This window comes from Callithrix jacchus, chromosome 13 (genome assembly GCF_049354715.1).
Source record: "Callithrix jacchus isolate 240 chromosome 13, calJac240_pri, whole genome shotgun sequence".
NCBI lineage: Eukaryota > Metazoa > Chordata > Mammalia > Primates > Cebidae > Callithrix > Callithrix jacchus.
In genome coordinates, this window is record NC_133514.1 from 108,133,101 (window position 1) to 108,147,580 (window position 14,480).

The following is a 14,480-nucleotide window of genomic DNA, read 5'->3' on the forward strand; positions in this document are numbered from 1 at the left end:
AAATGTATTTTTAAAATAAATATTTTCTAAGTATTTCTAAATAAAACTGACAATTTTAGTAGACAATAAAGACAAATATATTTTAGCATTAGGTAAATACTGCTTAGTCCTCAGAGTAAGGAGAGATTTATAAACAATGCACAAAAACTGTTGATCAAAAAAAAAAATGCCTATCGTGCTAGAAAATTGTAAATCTTTGCTTATTGAAAGACACTTTAGATAAAATGAAAAGGAAAATTACAAATATAAAGTTGCCTGTTACACAGAAACACCAAAAACTTTTTAAAAAAATTCTTGCAAGTGAAAATTTCAAAGTACAGATAATTAATAAAAATTTGGCAAAACATGTGAATAAATATCTCACACAAAGGAAGCATAAGAGGCTACTAAACATACAAAGAAGTGCTAAAGGTCATTTATAATCAGAGAAATGCCAATCAAATGCAAAACTTGCAATCATATCACTATGGACCATACTGAGGTATCTTTTTTATTTTTTAATCCATTTGGTGGACAAGTGATTAATGTCCGAATATAAACTAGTACTCTTCTATCGCTAGTGAAAGCATACATAGGTACAGCCACTTTGGAAAATTATTTGGCTTTATTTCTTAATGTTGAAAATTTATAATAACTAGTAATTGCATATTCAGTTGTATTATGAAATGCAAAGCTTGCAATTGTACAAATCAGTACACAGAATAAAATACTGACAGTAGCACTATTTGTAATAGCAGTGACCTGGAAACAGGTTATAGCTGTTGTCCATTGAAAGGTGAATTATGAAAATGATAATTATCCATTTATTAATACACACTGAACTTTTATACAAAATTATAGGCAGTAGTATTATACCCAGTAATATGCAGCAATATGGATGCATCTTAGCAGTCTCATGTTAAAGTGGAAAAATGTTAATTTTAACAAGTGATACTAGTGTGAGACAATTTTATAAGTATATATCATTTTAAGGGATCTTTCATTTTTAGAGGTGTGTGTTGATACAATAACTGTATTAATAAAACAAATGATTTATGTGGAATTCAGGTAAGTAATTATTTCTGGAAGAGACTAGATAGGGGTTAAGGAGTCAAGTAGATGGACATGGAGATTATTTTTAAGGTCCTATCTCTCCTTTGCAGTAATGAGTTTGTGGGTGATTAATATATTTTTAGTGAATAACTAAATAACAAGTTAACTTAAAAAAAAGAAAAAGTCCATATATGCAGCAATGTTGAAAATATGTCATTATTCTAGTATTATTGATAGCAGCAGGAGGCAGACATATACTAGGCAGGCAGACTCGCATTCTGGGTGAAACCCGACCTTCAAGCTGAAGACATTTAAAGCCTAGCTGCAAGCCCCGGGTAAACCCACGGACGGGATTAAGACCTCTCTTCCCGTTTGGCCTGCTTTCTTCTGATTAATTCCCACTTCACCTATTTTACATATAATTACCTTTCCCTAATTGGTTTTTTAATACTGTCAAGCCCACCTTTGAGTGGTGCCTTTGTTTTAACCTTTTTAAAATTTTATTTATTTATTTTTTAATACTCACAGATCAATCAGCATGCACGCCTCATTCTGAATCTGCAGAAGCCCTGTACCCAGCCACACTGGAAGATAAACTGCCTGACTTTGGGCAGGAGACCACCCTTATGTCCCATTTTTGCTGAGAGCTGTTTTGTCGCTCAATAAAATTATTCTCAGCCCTCCTCACCCTTCCACTTCCGTGTGACCTCATTCTTCTTGAAATAGGGACAATAATTCAGGACCCACCAAATGCAGGTACACAGAAGGCTATGACACTGTGACACTCTGCCCTCTGCCGGTGGAGCGCAGCCACCCCACGTGACAGGAAGCAATGGCTGGGCACGCCAGCACCTGAGACACAGCCTGGAGCTGAGCAAGGGTCTGACAGATCTGTTAATGCGCCTCCATCCATCTGGCTGTGATGTTGGGACTAAAAGAGCTAAGGAGTACCCTGTAACATCCCCTCTAGGGCTTTGGGTTCCCGGGCACGCCTGCCTGGGTGCCACCATGTTTCCCTCATCTGGATGCCAGAGTCCACTGCAGGAGACTTGTGACATGCCTGGTTCAGCTGCAAGCCCTGCACAGGGCCTGCTTTTGTTCTGGCTCTTGAAACAGCTGGCCGGACCTTGCACTCACTCTCATGCACACTAACTCCTGCTGGGGGCTGAGTGCACAATTTGGGGTCTGTGGTATTCAGGCCACTGTGCAGCTGTGTGCAGCCTGGCGGGCAGAGGGGATGGGCACCTCCTGCGGTGAACCCAGGCCCCAGCAAGGTCTAGACTGGAGTGTCACCAGGCAGTGGTCTCCTGCTGGCAAAGTGATTGAGAAAAATCCCACGTCATTATGATTAATCAAATATTGTGCACATGATATTTTTCCAAATAAAATAGAAACTAAAAATAAATTAATAAGACTGTTATGAAGACTGAATATGATTACATGTGGAAGGCACTGGCTGGCACACAGGATGTTCACTATTTTTATATATTCTCTTAACATTTTTGTAAACTCCGGTCACATTGTGTTAGTTTATCTATATACATCATTTGCTTAGGTGTTAAGTGTTCTTTATACTTTTTTCATTCTCTGTCATCTTAAAGAAAGGTGACATATGCATTAATCCACATACAATTATAGCTGGAAGTGAATGAAGTAATCACATTAATATAAACGAAGTTGTGCCAAATCAAACCTCCCCTATAATTGCAACATTCTGTTAAAAAAAAATCTCTTGAAATGATTCATAACAACTTAGTGTTTATCCTTCTTAGGGATAAATCCTTCTTTTTGGAGGATGGACATTTAATTTATATTCATGCACACTAACGATGATGTTGAACAATTAGAAGCTATCATTAATGAGGAATACAATTTATAACTTTCTTGTAACAAACATACATTTCTAAACAACATAAACATATATGTTAATTTTTTTTTGAAAATTGTAATCATATTGATGTACCAGTGAATTTGACATAAAATATGTGAAGAAAAAAGGACATCCAGAGAGCTTGAATTTTTTGCTTAACGGCATGTAGCTAACTAATTCCGGGAAACACAGTCAGAATTCAGGTCTTCTTCCTAATTTACTGTACTTTCCACATTTCATTTTGTATCATCTACGAGTGAATAAGCAAGACACACTGAAATGTGCTAGAATAAGTGGTACTAAGCAATAATATTTCACATTCTTTTGATACAGACATCCCATTATTTGGAATATAAGACGGTTCTGTCATATATTTTAAAAACATATTTATATATGTGGAATGTATATCTAGATAGCTTGTAATAACATAAATGTCAGGATATAAAAATATACTACATTAATAAATCTGTCCTGTTAGGTAGAATCACCTCCAAAATGTCCTGCTTTGAAAAGAACACAGTAGAAATAAAGAAAGCTCAGGATATTGGTACTCAAATTATTAACTTTTAACAAAGAAAAAATATGAGTGATAATGGTGTTCACATTTGATACATTCTGGTATTGTTTCATGGTGAAGCTAAATTAATCATGGTAATTAGCTTTAAATTCTCAAAAGTTCTCATTGCCATTTCTTTAGCTTTTAGCATTAATATTTTATATGCAGTTTATATTAGAAAATGATGTCAGAGAAACTGTTACTATGAAAAGTATTTTTTTACTTTGAAAATTAACTCATATAGTAAGTAATATGAAGACTACCATTTTAATTTTTCTTCATAAATTACCTTTTAAATTTTAAATTACCTTTAAATTGCTATTGAACAGCTAAGGAATGAGAATAACTCCTTATAATGGAAGATGGATTCTTAGAAAGAAAAAATTGAGTCTTGTAAGATAATACTGGGAAAAATTCCAATTTAAGGTATTCCTGAACGACATGTTATCCCAGATAAAGGGTGTGTACAAACTTCATGTTCTAGAAATAAGTAACAGGAATGTATTTAGGCAACAACCTTTATGTGTATTTGTGCTTTTAGTTTAAAAAAAAAAAACAGCTTTCCATCATAGAAAGCATTGTCGAAGTAACCGCTGGTGGATCACGAGGTCAAGAGATTGGGACCATCCTGGTCAACATGGTGAAACCCCGTCTCTATTAAAAATACAAAAAATCAGCTGGGCATGGTGGTGCATGCCTGTAATTCTAGCTACTCAGGAGGCTGAGGCAGGAGAATTGCCTGAACCCAGGAGGCGGAGGTTGTGGTAAGCCGAGATCGCGCCATTGCACTCCAGCCTGGGTAACAAGAGTGAAATTCAGTCTCAAAAAACAAAAACAAAAACAAAAACTAAAAAACAGCTTTAAGTGTAGTCATGCAAAATATCAAATGGTGTTTTTAAATATGCCTTTTAAAAGTCAAGACTTTTTGTTCCAAGTTTCTGTCTTCAATGCCTTTACGAGAAATACATTTAAATAAAGTATAAAATAGAGTAAACAATTAAAAAAAAACTCTCTCTATTATTTACAAAGTTTACATACAGTCTTGTCATTAACCAAGAAGAAAAATGTTGATTCTTCAAAGGGCAACAAAATCATGGTAGTAGTTTGGTGGCAACATTATTGCCTGGGTAATTACAGAGCCACTGGAAAGTTCTTCTCAGGTCTCCACATCTACCTAACTTCATAGTAGGATAATCACAATTTTACTTTGTATTAATATAATTTTTCTGGAAGTAAAAATTGTCTTGATATCTAGTTTAAACCTTTTACCTTATCAGTGATTTATAATTTATAGTAAATACATTTTAGAATTGTCCTTGAGAATAATTATCAGAAGTAGACAGTGGATACTCAGAAAAAAAAGAGGTTATTTGAACTTCTTTTGCCTTATTTATTTTTATTTTTATTTTATTTTGGGTACATCGTAGGCATATGTATTTTGGTGGTACATGAGATATTTTGATATAGATATGCAATGTGAAATAATCACATCATGGAGAAAGGGGTATTCATACTCAAGCATTTATGCTTTGTGTTTCAAATAATCCAATTTCTCTCTCTTAGTTATTTTAAAATGTACAATTAGGTTGTTAATGACTATAGTCACTCTGTTGTGCAATCATACATTGTGTCTTATGCATCCCTTCTATATTTTTGTACCAATTAACCATCCACACCTCCCCACGAATGACCCCCACCCCCATCCCCACCTCTGTTAACCATCCTTCTACTCTCTGCATCCATGAGTCATTTTCACTTTTTGATCCCACAAATAAGTAAGACAATGGTATATTTGTCTGTCTGTGTCTGGCCTATTTCACTTAACATAATTACCTCCAGTTCCATCCATTCTGTTGCAAATGACAGGATCTTATTCTTTTTAGAGCTGAATGACACTCCATTGTGTATATGTACCACATTTTCTTTATCCATTCATCTGCTGATGGACACTTAGTTTGCTTCCAAATCTTAGCTGTTATTAGCAGAGCCGCAACAAACCTAAGAGTTCAGAGACCTCTTTGATATGCTGATTTCCCTTTTTTGGGGTATATAACCAGCAGTGAGATTGTTGGGTCATATATTAGCTCTATTTTTAGTTTTATAAGGAATCTCTAAACTGTTCTTTATGGTGATTGTACTACTTTACATTCTTACCAACTGTGTGGGAAAGAGGGTTCCCTTTTCTCCTTATACTCTCTAGTATTTGTTATTGCCTGTCTTTTGGATATAAGCTATACGAACTGAAGTAAGACATTATTGTAGTTTTGATTTGCATTTCTCTGATGATCAATCATGTTGAACACCTTTTCATATGCCTGTTTGCCATTTTTATGTCCTATTTTGAAAAATATCTATACAAGTCTCGTGCCATTTTTAATCAGATTATCTAATAATCCAAACAAGGATAATTTAACTTATTTTTTTCCAGTTTGGATGATGGCCTTTATTTCTTTATTTTCTCTGAAAAAAAAATACAATTGGCATACTGAAGAATGCATCAGAAATTTTTAATAGCAGAACTGAGCAGGCAGAAAAAAGAATTACTGAGCTGAAATGCTTTGAGGTAAGCTTTACTGGGTTAAATCTATCTGGTGTTCAATACCTTTTTGTATTTGGGTATTGATATATTTCTTTAGGTTTTGGAAGTTCTGTGTTACTATCACTATGAATAAACTTTCTACCCCATCTTTTTCTCTACCTCCTTTTTAATGTCAATAACTTTTAGATTTGCTATTTGCAGCTGTTTTCGAGGTCCTTTATGTATACTTCATTGTTTTTCATTCTTTTTACATTTGTCTACTCTATGTATTTTCAAATAGCCTGTCCTCCAGCTTAGTAATTTTTTCTTCTGCCTGATCAATTCTGCTATAAAAAAAATTCTGAGCTATTCTTCAGTATTTTTTTCAACTCCAGAATTTCTGCTTGAGTCTTTTAAATTATTTCATTCTCTTAGTTAAATGTATCCAATAGAATGCTGACTTTCTTCTCTGTGTTATTTTAAATTTATTTGCATTTCCTCGGCACAGCTATTTTGAATTCTCTGTTGGAGAGGTCACATATCTCTGTTTCTCCAGAATTGGTCCCTGGTGCCTTATTTAGTTCATTTGGCGAGGTTATGTTTTCCTGGATGGTGTTGATGACAGTAGATGTTCTTTGTTGTCGAGGCATTGAAGAGTTTGGTATTTATTGTAGTCTTCAACATCTGGCCATGTTTGTACCCACCTTTTTTGGCTAGGATTTTCAGATATTTGAAAGACTTCACAGATATTTTAGAGGACTTTCCAGATATTTTATAGAACTCAAATTACAACTTGCATGTTGTGAGATAAGCTGTTTCTGCTTTAGGGGGTGCTCCAAGCCCAGTAAAGCAGTGGTTCTCGTAGACTCACAAGGTAACTGCCTTAATGGTCTTGGACAAGATCTGGGAGAATTCTCTAAATTAACAGGTGGAGATTCTTGTTCTCTTTTCTTACTTTATTCCAAATGGTCTAGCTTTCTGTCCTCAGCTACCTAAAGCTGGAGGTGGAATTACATAAGCACTCTTGTGGCCACCACCACTATGACTACATTGGGTCAGACCTGAAGCCAGGACAGCAGCAGGTCTCACTCACCCAAGGCCTACTGTTACCACTTCCTGGCTAGTGCCTATGGTTGTTCAAGGCCCTGGGGCTCTATACTCAGAGGGTGGCAAAGCCAGACAGGCCCTTGGATTTGAACAACTTGTACCTATTCACCTGAACTGATCATGTATTGTGGGTAAAGTTAAAATTGCTCAATTTAAAAAGGTACTATTCAGGGTGGTGTTTGTTTGTTATTTCAAGGGACCTGTGGCAGAGTCAACAAGCTGACACTTAAAAAATAATGTCCACTATTTCAGTAGGCAGATGTTTCTAGGAGTCCAGTCAAGGGATTATATTTTGTAATCACCTGCATAAGTCTCATATGATGTATGCTGTTCTAAGACTCAGTTGTGTAAGAAGGAGCTGTGTCTTCTCCACTTTGTCATCCCACACCTGCCAGCTATATGTAGAAGACACTGAGTTTCTAAGGAATGGTGAAATGACTTGATGAAAGAACTCCCTAACAATGTCCATGTTGAGTGCCCAGTCATCCCATAGATCCTATGGGCTTCTAGACTGTTGATTTGAATTTGGGACTTCATCCACTTTAACTTTTTCTTTTAGAGATATTAACTTTCTTCTTAGAGATATTCATCATTTTTCATTTTTATTTATATTTGTATTTTTGGCCTCAAGACATTTGTAAAATTCATTACAGCAAAGGTTTTAAAACTAAACACTAAATCATCTTCTAAGAAGTCAGCCAAAAAAAATTAAAAAGTGAAACAGGAAACAATTTTAGGAAAACATTTATTATTTGAATCAGTCTGACAAAGCATCACAACAACTAAGTTTAGGAGGCTCAAGATGTACACAGAAAGTAAAACCCTTATGAATAAAATTCTTGTGAAAGAAAAACAGATGCAATGACACCAAAATAGTGAAGACAGAAAGCCCAAGATAAAGAAACAGTGATAAAGATAAAGAATTATGTGATAGGATGATAATTTAAATTAACCCTTTGTTTTTAATCCTTAAGTTTCATAGTTTTTTTTGTAGAAGAAAGAAACTGAACAGAAAAAGCATCTTTTATGCTATATAAACAATCTATACATTTCAAAAGAGCAGGAGAAAAATAAAAGGCAATAAGGAAAAATGTTTTGTAAAAATGTGGCATTTACATGACAAAGATAATCTAGAAATTTTAAAGAAGACTATAGTAGATAAATATAAAAAATGGAAGAAAAGAACTAATAAACCCAACCGTTAAGCAGAAAAAATATATGATGGCAGAAATTTGTTCAAATATATCTATAAATGATAAAGATACATGCTTCAAAACTGAAAACAAATTCTTCAGTATTTGAAAGTTGCTTCCTAACACTGCATACTGTACTATACAGTAAAATAATAAGAGAAAAATAAAAAATGAAAAGTATATTATTAAATGTCATAAAAATACTAGATATTACTACTATCATAAAATATTGTATTTTCTAAATGAGTTAGCAGACTGGATTGAATTTTTGTTCCCCAAAAATTTATATGCTGGAATCCTAACCTGCAAGAAGATAGTATTAGGAGGTATGGTCTTAAGAAAGTAATTAGGGATAAGGATGGAGCCACAGGTGAGTAGGATTACTGAGAGACCCCAAAGAGATTCCCTGCTCCATCTGCCATGTGAAGACACAGTGAGAAGATTGCCATGTATGAACCAAAAATCAGATCTTCACCAAACACCTACTCTACTGGCACCTTAATCTTGAAATTATTAGCCTTCAGAACTGTGAGAAATAAATTTCTGTTGTTTGTAAGACACTCAGTTTATGGCACTTTGTTATAGTAGTCTAAATGAACTAAGATGTATATTATCATTCTTATTTCTTGTTGAATATTTTATTATTAGGGAGAGTACTTCTTTATTCAATCTGATGCTTTTTACTTAATTATAATAACACAGAACCAAATATGCAAAGCATAATCTTATGTATATACATTAAATTGACAAATTTATAATGATTGTGACTGGCTTAAACACAATCTTATAAAAAAGATCATGCTGACAAAAATAATTCTCAAAGTTTTAACAAAACTACACAGATTTATGCAATAGGTATTAAATGCTGAAACAAGTGAATAGAGATTACATGTTTTTAGAAATTAACTTAAAATTAATATATATTATACTTTTTAATTTGACATGTTTTTAATTAAATGGCAATATAAACTCTAAGAAAAGCCTTAAGAAATTCAACAAGTTACTGTAATACACAACATATCTTCTTACAAGTAATTTGATTTTGAAATAAAAATTTAAAAGTTAGTTTAAAAATTTTTATGTGCTCTTCTAAGTAGCTTGTTTTAAGGAGATAACCATTTTTAAACAATGAAAGTACTTGCTGCATTAGTCAGGTTCTCCTTAGCACCAGAATCAACAATATATCTCTTTACATAAGAAGAGATATATAAAGAGTTATTATGAGAATTGGCTCACGCATTATGGAAGCCACAACGTCTCATAATCTACCATCTGCAAGTTGGAGAATCAGGAAAGTCATTGCTGTGCAGTTTGCCCTTTGTCTGCCTTTTGTCCTATTTGACCCTCCATAGGCCAGAGGGTGGCGGCCCATATTGATGAGGGTGAGTCTTCTTTAAGCAATCTACAGACTCAAACGTTAATTCTCTTCGGAAACATTCTCACAGAAATACAATCAGAAATATTATTTTACCAGCTATCTCAGCATTCCTTTTCCCAGTCAAGTTAACACATTACATTAACCATCACAGTACTAGATCTCAAACTCGTCTGGAATTAAATGAAAGTTAAGCCTGTATTATTAAATAATGATAATAATGAAAGTCATTGAAAATAAATGTCTTAGATAGCTGGAAAGGTATAGTGAATATAAAGGTAACAGAAAAAATGGAATTATAGTTTAATAACAGAAATTAGTAAAACACGAAAAAGATCTGACTAATAAAAGCGATTATTATGTCTATTAAAAATAAATATTAAAGAAGAAAAAACACAAATTGAGCTTTTGGGGAAAAAATACCAGTAAATAGATTCAAATGAAGAAAGGATCTGCAGAGAAAAAGGAAAAAGAACTAAATAGCAGCATTAAGAAAAACAGTGACGACAAAAGCGTGAGTAGAGATTTTATAAATCACGAGGGAGCAGGAGCTGTGGCGTTTTAACCTATCTGAATGCTCATCTATATTTTCCAAACTTACTCCAAATTTTAACAGTAGTATTTTTCTGAGTAATTGGAGCAAAAAATGACATTACTCTTATGTAATTTTCTGGATTATAAGTCATTTTTACTAAAAATATTAAATCAAGCAAGTTTTAGAAGGAAAACTTCCTTGCAAATATATTCAAGAAATCAAACCCCTCAAAAAAAAAAAAACTATGCTCTAATAAATATGGTTATTTTTATCATGTCATTCCTTACTATAGTAATGTAGAAATTCAGTTACTGAGGTTATAAACTCTTATAAATCATTTATATTCTCTTTCATTCAACTGTGATCATGTGCAAAGAAAACAGAGGCGAATCTTCGTTATTCATTTCCACAGTCTGATTAAATTATACTTGTTAAAAATTTTAAAGTGACAAATCACAGAGCTTCCTTCTTAAGAGCTTATACCATAATCCCATCAGAGAGTACAACAGATATAATTCATGGAGCTACTAGAAAAAAAATTATATATATTCAACTTAGTGAAAACACTCATACTCAATATTCAGAATAAGATGACTATAACATTTCCAGCACTTATTTTGTTTTAGTGGGCATTAATATTAAACAGTGAACTAATACTTTTTTAAAAAGGATTCAATATTCTTACATGCATTCTAGAATACTGCAATTGAATTAGTTGTCTTTATATAAAGAGTAATACTTTTCTTCATCCGTAAAGGAGTTTGCCAGAACGATGAAGAAGCAGAAGCGACAGCTTTAAATACTATATTAAGGTAAACTGGAAAGTACCAGGGTCTATCAGTTCTAGAGGCAACAGGGCTCATATTTTTTATGACCAAATGAAACACAGTCCTGAGTGTAAAGTTTCTAATTTCCATAACTCCAATTATAAGTCTTTATCTTTGAGTATCCAGGAAATGAATTAAACTCTACTCCTAGTGGATAAAGTTCCCTCTCAGAAGTAGTGCTTCAATTACTGGCTGAGTTTCTCAGGAGAAAGAACAAACTCATACTGTGTTTTACACCTAAAATTGTTTTTAGCTGTTGTTTTATATCTTAATTAAAACCTGATATCCTTCTGTGTAACTTACCTTGTAGCTTTTGTTTTCCCAGTCATTGTACCAACCAACTAGATCTGTTCCCTTGGTTATACATGTTCATTGATTTGTCCTTCTTCCTTGTGGTACTTACCTGAATTGTATTTATGTAGTCCATTCTGTAGTAACTTTAAAAGTGATCTTCATAGCTAGTTCCCTGGCTTCATAAGGGCAGAAATTAGGCCAACCTGGCAGAGTGCTTCGTGTTAAGAAATAACTATTTTTCATTTAATTTTATTTCATCTCACCTTAAGTGCCCCACACAATGACAGTTCCGGAAGATAGCTATTACCATCCGCATTGTCTTAATAAATAAAGAAATTAAAACCCAGAGAGATTAATTAACAAGTTCTCATTAACCACAACAAAGCCAACATATGAACCATTGTGGCTGCCTGTGAATCTTGGACTCGTCCTACCAAAACTTCCATTTCTGCGTGAGTCCCTAAGATCCGGCAAGCACTCTGTATAGCAGCTGTTCAATAAATGAGAGACAAGATATAAATAGGGACGGTAGCAACACAAAGTAGGATTTAAATTCTAACCCCACTATCTTCATGCTCTGACTTTGAGTAAGCTGAACAACTTATATGAGCTTTAAGTTCTGCACCTGGAAACGAGATTCATTGAATTAGAACAATAATTATTTTGTAGGGCTTTGGGTCAAATTAAATGAGTTTCTTTATTTGTAAGATAATATTAATATTTACCTGCACTTACTGTCAGCTGTGTTTTATATGTTTTAAGCCTCCTGTCTGATTTTATCGTCACAAGAATCCTAGAAACTATGAGAAAGGGCCTATTTATTCTCCCCAATTTAATGATAAGGATATGAGCATGGCCTGCCTCAAGTCACCCATCTTGTAATGAACAGGTACAGTGCTTCCTATGAATGAGATGTTTAATATAAGCTGGCTATTATTATTTGGTAAATGAAAAGATGAGTAAGTAAGTGAGTGAATTTACTATCCATGGCCTCAGGGACTCTAAGGACTGAAAATCTCACTGTAAATATTTAGGAAGATAAGCAAAATGACAAAGATGAAGTGTATCTCATATTATGATGAACACATAATGGCCACATCTTTTTTAAAAATTATGTATATACATTAATGCAAAAAAGTACAATTTCATCACATGCATAGATTACACAATGTATTGTTTACATTTCTTAGTTATCTGACTTCTCCATCCTTTATTAAATACAATAGATATTTTTCCTATTTTTTCTTAATAATAGTAGACGTACTAATTTGTTACAATGTCCTAGGTAAAAGGATATATAATAAAGATTTGTTATGATTGTGATGAAGGCACTGTTCCTCTATCCTTTTGATACTTGCCTGCAAAGAGGATCCTCCTTACAGCTCTGCATATTCACCTTTGAAGGAAAACACTGCTCTGCCTCTCTATGGTGGTGCAAGGTACAAGTTGAAGCATATAGAAAATTACTTTGATGTCATATGGTATTTTTCATCAGCAAGAAACCTATTTTTCACAAAACAGAGATCTTTTAGTGGGCTATTTTTTTCCTGTTGTAGGCAACAACACAAGAAAATGTTGGCTAAACTTTTCATAAAAGTGAAGATAAAAACGTATGGCTGGAAATCCCTACAAAGTACTGTTTGAATTGTGGAACAATTTCCAGTTCCATTGTAGTAAAAAGCACTTAAGAAACAGAGATGACTGAGAACGGAATCTGCGTCTCCAAACAGCAATGTTAAATTACACCAAGTGGACCGTGTAAGAAAGACTCCAGAAATGATTCAGAATAGCTCTAAAGGGAGCCTTGATCAGGAGATACAGCACCTGTGGGGGTGTTTGTCAAAGACTGCAGGAAGGAACCTGCAGGAGCAGCAAAGCATAGGAAAGATCAGAAGGCAGCATGTTTGTCTTGCAGACATGAGAAGACACAGTTCATGTGAAGAGATGAACCTCTAGGCCATCTGAGGAATGACTGGCCACCCTCCTGCCTGCAGGGTTTCTTTATGTCCCTGCTTAGAACTAGTTGTCTGAGAATTCAGGTATGTACAAACAACAGCCAAAGAGTCCAGACCCCTGAGACTACAGCCATGTTCTACTGTGGATGCCCAAGATTTCACAAACAGCAATTTGATCAAGCAAAAGAAAATAACAGAAGGGGGAAGGCTTTATGATTTTATCTGAACCTCATCACTGAGTAATGGATTTGCAATAAAAAGTAATGTAAATGAAATTATCTGACATACTAATAAGAAAATGAGATATATTTTAATGTTGTCATATGATAATTGATTGGTAACTATCTAAAAAGTCCCAAAGTAAGTGGATGAGATTATTTGAGAGATAGAGCCATCTTATCCAGTTTCCAGAAAAAGAAACTGGACACACACTAAGTCATCCACAGAAAGGAAGAACAAAAGGAAGAAAAAGGTTCCAAATGTACATTTCACGTAATTATTAATAAACATTAAAGTGAAATAGAAACAAAAACTTGACTGTTTCTAAATAGAGCAAAAGATATTTAATTGAAGTACCTGTAATTCTCAATTTTATACACACACACCCCACACACACATATATACAATATATAATACATATATATTATATATATATATATATATATATATACACACACAAACACATTTTTTTCAGATACAGAGTCTTGCTCTGTCACCCAGGCTGTGGCCACTGCAGCCTAGAACTCTTGAGCTCAGATAATCTTCTTGCATACCCTCCTGAGTAGTTAGGACTACAGACTATGTGTTACAAATCCTGGCTAATTATTATTATTATTTTTATTATTATTATTAGTTGTAGAGATGAAGGTCTTCCCTATGTTCCTCAGGCTGGCCTTGAATTGCTGGCCTCAGGCGATCCTCCCACCTCAGCCACTCAAAGTGCTGGGTTACAGGTGAGAGCCACTGCACCTGGCCCCTAAATGATATTTTGTTATTTTATTCCTTAGAAAGCTTACTTCCTGTTGGACCATGAACCCTTCAACTAAGCACTATTGTAGTAGGTTAAGAGTGTTCATAAACTCTGGAGTATGGCTCACATGGATATCTCTCTCTCTCTCTCTCTCTCTCTCTCTCTCTCTCTCTCTCTCTCTCTCTCTCTCTCTCTCTCTCTCTCTAGTTTTCCTTTTTTGATATTCTTGCAGCCAAGACGATAGTATT